This window comes from Panicum hallii, chromosome 7, assembly GCF_002211085.1.
Source record: "Panicum hallii strain FIL2 chromosome 7, PHallii_v3.1, whole genome shotgun sequence".
Classification (NCBI taxonomy): Eukaryota; Viridiplantae; Streptophyta; class Magnoliopsida; order Poales; family Poaceae; genus Panicum; species Panicum hallii.
Genome location: NC_038048.1, coordinates 31,092,671 through 31,097,130, shown reverse-complemented (window position 1 = coordinate 31,097,130; position 4,460 = coordinate 31,092,671). Strand labels below are relative to the sequence as shown.

The 4,460-nt window shown below is 43.4% G+C and overlaps 1 pseudogene; it reads left to right on the top strand.

Annotated features, from left to right (window-relative positions):
• The first annotated feature begins 1,236 nt into the window (after nucleotides 1-1,236).
• LOC112900628 lies at nucleotides 1,237-3,124 on the top strand (annotated as a pseudogene).
• The last annotated feature ends 1,336 nt before the right edge of the window (nucleotides 3,125-4,460 follow it).

The following is a 4,460-nucleotide window of genomic DNA, read 5'->3' as shown; positions in this document are numbered from 1 at the left end:
CACCACCTCCAGGGCGGGCAATCATCCAAGAGTGGGAAACGCTTCACTGCAGTGCAGATTCAAGGACTTGAATCGTAATACAAAAATTCGTACCATAGACATTGAATCATTGCACATTTTTTCTGTGAGCTTATCTCTCTTCTATGTCTATGCAGTTTGTACCAAAGGTATGCCCACCCGGATGATTCAATGCGTAAGGAACTTGGTGCCAGGATTGGATTAGATGCAAGGCAGATCAAGTTCTGGTTCCAAAACCGACGCACTAAGATTAAGGTATATCTCCAATAAGTTCCTAACCATTGTAGTACAGTGTTTATGTTCCATATATTATTAATTCATACAATTCACAAACTAAGGCTAAATTTATAGATTCTGACATATGAGAATTAAGGGTCATAGTTAATTATTTAATTGAAACATGCAGGTGAAGGCAGTTGGAGATGAGAACAAGGACATTCAGCAAGAAAATGCTCAGCTGCAGGCCGAGAACATGGAACTCCAGCAAAAATTGCTATGTGGCACATGTCGTGACCCAAACGAGAAATGGCGCCTACTAAATGAAAATGCAAAGCTCAAGGACACGAAACGGCGTGCCCAAGAGTACCTGATCAAGCTCATCCACGTTGCAAGAATTCCTCACTCTGAGACACTGGAGAATCTGGAATCAGCTTCCCTGAACCTGGTGCCATTCACCGACGATTGCAGCACTAACCAGGACACACTTCTCTCGTACACTGAACGTGCCTTGTATGAGTTTGTGATGTTAGCAGGGAAAGGTGAGCTGATGTGGCTGCCTACCACCGATGGCAAGATCCTAAACGACCAGGAGTACAGATGCCATACGTTCCCAGGACTACTTGGGCCCTGCCCACAGGGGTTTGTCATGGAGGGCACCAAGGCGACTACCTTATTCAGGGGAACCGCCTTTGACCTCGTCGGCCTCCTCACTGATGTGGTAAGATTCACCAATCTACAGCTGCATTCCAGAAATGCACGACTAGTAGCATTATCATGATGTTTATGTGTCTTATTTCCACAGTCACGCTGGTCCAAGATATTCCCTGGTATCATAGCAGGTGTAAGGGCTAGCAATAATGTCTCCAGCGGTAATTTCACTTCCCTCGATGGGCTAATTCAGGAGGTGAGACCATGCACTACTGCACATCTGTACGTTCAGACCTGTGTGTCGAGGTCGAGGTTGATGCGGACATGACTAATTTTATGGAACTCCTTCAGATGAATGTGGATCTGTGGGTGAAGTCACCACGCGCACCAAACCGCAACGTGAAGTTTCTAAGGGTTAGCAAGCAGATTCAAAACAGCCAGTGGGTTGTGGTGGATGTGTCCATGGATGGCATCCGTGGAATTGAACCAGATGGCAGCCGAATTGGGTACTTGAGCTGTAGGTTGCTACCCTCTGGCTGCCTCCTTCGGGACATGAGCAATGGCCTTTGTGAGGTACTCTACTACCATTGAGAATACAACGAATTTGGAGCGCGTATGTGATGCGTGGCATTATTATTAGACATTAATTTTAATTATATAACAATACAAAATCTCCAACCCTTCAAATTCTTTAGGCAAAAATAAAAAGTTTAATCCAAATTCAATTGTTAACAACTTAAAGCATAATTTATGTTCTTTATCATATGCAATTGCTGCTAAGAGCTGTGCCACATAAAGATCGAGTACATGTCCAGGACTTGTAAATCTCTCGTGCATTATTCCAGGTGACATGGATTGTGCATGCGGAGTACGATGAGACCTCTGTGCCACCGCTCTTCAGACAATTGTTCCAGTCTGGGACGGCCCTAGCTTGGTGCAAGCCGTTGGCTCGCGTCGCTCCAGAGGCAGTGTGAGTACATGGCCATTCTGCACTCCGGCCATTCCTCAGGTAAGTCAGCGAAAACCAAGAAACAAAACTAGTCTACTTGTGCATACACATTTATACTGACGACAATGAAGTTTACAATTTAGTCATCGTCTGGTTTGTTCTAAAAATCTCCCACAGGGGCAGCCATGTCGGCGCTAGGAAGAAAGAGCGTCTTGGAGCTGTCCCAGCGGATGATGGCGAGCTTCTATACCGCCGTGTCCAAGCCGGTCGCTCTGGATCCAAGTAACATTGTCAACGAGTGGTGTGGTATCTGTAACATTGGTACCAATATGTTTCAGGCAACTGTGCGCATGGTAATATGGAATTATTCTACCGTGGGGCAGCCTTCCACTCTGGTCCTGAGTGCCACCACCACTGTTTGGTTGCCAGGCACGCCACCACAGCGTATTCACGAGTACCTCTGTAATGGGCAGTGCCGTGGCGAGTGGGATAGGTTTGCCTATGATGGCGCAGTGCAGGGGTTGAGCTCTATTGTTACATCCCGGCAACTACGCGGCAATGTTGTCTCGGTCCTTCACCCCAATGATGTGAGTATGTCATTTTGCTTGTTTTCCATCTTGTTGCCTCTTCCAAGCTGGTACTTTATGGAGATTTATCTTCTAGAAGAAAATAGCTTGCATTTATCTGAAGCACTTGAGGTTGAGGAAGAGTAAAACTTTTATAACATTGCTTTATTGGGAACACAATGACATTAGGTCAGTTCACTATGATATTAGGTCAATTCACTTGAAGTCATCTTCGCCTAATATAATATGTCATCAAACCGTATGTGGCCAGTTTATTTATTTCAACAAACACTTGCTGACTGGTACTTTTTTCATTATACTACAGGTTTTACATCAAATGAACAGCAACATGCTGATCGTGCAAGAAGCAACCAGCGACTTGTCATGCTCGCTGGTGGTTTACAGCTTCATTGAAAAGAATATGATGCGTGCTATCATGGATGGCGGTGACAACACCACTGCCTTCCTTCTGCCGTCCGGATTCGCCATTCTCCCAGATGGACATGTCAACCATGCTGCTGCTGATGCTGCCAGCTCCTCCAACGTTCCCACCAGCCAAAACGGCCCTGCAGGATCTCTTCTTACCGCAGCCTACCAAGCATTGTTGTCCAGCTCCGCAGCCAACCATGCCGCATGGACCATGGACGATGCTGGAAATCGTGTCTGCCAAGCGATAAGCAAGATCCTGGCTGCCGTTGGGGCTAATATTGCTATCCCGGCCTGATGCCCGGCTTTATGTTGGGGTACTATTGTTCAGTTTGGGAGTTCTGGAACGAATTAAATTAAAATTTTGTTCAACTAGTTCATAATTTCCTTCTATCTGCAATAAAATCAGGCCAAGACGGAACAAAATGCGCTCTAATCTTTGCACTGGTTTATGCGCTTTCCGAGAAAATACCCTGTGAATCCTGTTGTCTTTCAATTTATTGGAATTCAGTTTTATACTTGTTGTTGGTTTGAACCCGTATTATTCTGGATTTGTATGAGTTTAATTATGTTACCTACTTATTATTTGAGGGTCCATTTGATGCTAAAACTCATCCTTCCATAGCAAGTCATGAGACTCTGTTTTCCCCAATGACATGTGTTTCCAGGCAAATGGTATATTTGTATCAGTTTAATTATGGACTTGGAGCACCATGACACCAAATGCCCGGGAGGGATACCATCAGGGTGTGCAATAGAATGGTGTGCCCTAGATCAACATGATCGCCACTAGGACATCATTAATCGCCATAATAGCGAACGACAAATTATGATTAATAAAGTTGGGTAAAGGGAAACAATAGATTGATTTTATATTTTTGTGTTGGATAAATCAGCCTTGCCCCTTTATATTTATAGGATAGGAAGGTCTTATCTGGTTATAAGTCAAATATATGAAAAAAATTACATATAACTTAATCTATAAGCCTACGCCAGCAGGCTCTTTTGAAATTTTTGACAAACACAATGGAAATTTCCAAGAAACGCAATAACTTCTGAACGCCACCTTTCTCATCCGTAGTCCAAATTAGGCAAACCATATATCCATTTCATTTGTCTTTACAAGGCCTTCATCTTGGTACACTAATATTTGTGAGTTACCCTGATCTTTCTTTGCATTCAAGGGATTCCTTGTGTCTTCAACATTATAAAAGCCAACAATGTCCGGTGCCGATCCTAACTTAGGCTTCAATACACCTAGTGGCGTCCTCCTTTGCGCTGAATATTCAGTGGTGTTAAAATCCTGGTTTGGGCTGTCTTTGGGTTTCAATAAATAGAAATACACCTTTGAGTTCTACTGGAGGAGCTGACCATTAAATGGGGATTTCTTTTGGGCGGTTTGCATGAATATGGATTTCCATCTCTGGTGTACTGTTTCAGTCACCAACAAAATTACAACTCAGCAGTTTTGTGACTTGTAATGATAGTGGCTTGTAATGTATTTTCTTGTATTGCATGCATAAATATGATATGTATGGTTGTGATATGCGGAATGCATGTTAATTTACACGGTAGACACTAATAAAGAAACTTGTTCGATGAAAACATGACATTCCTGATCATGTAAATAAATC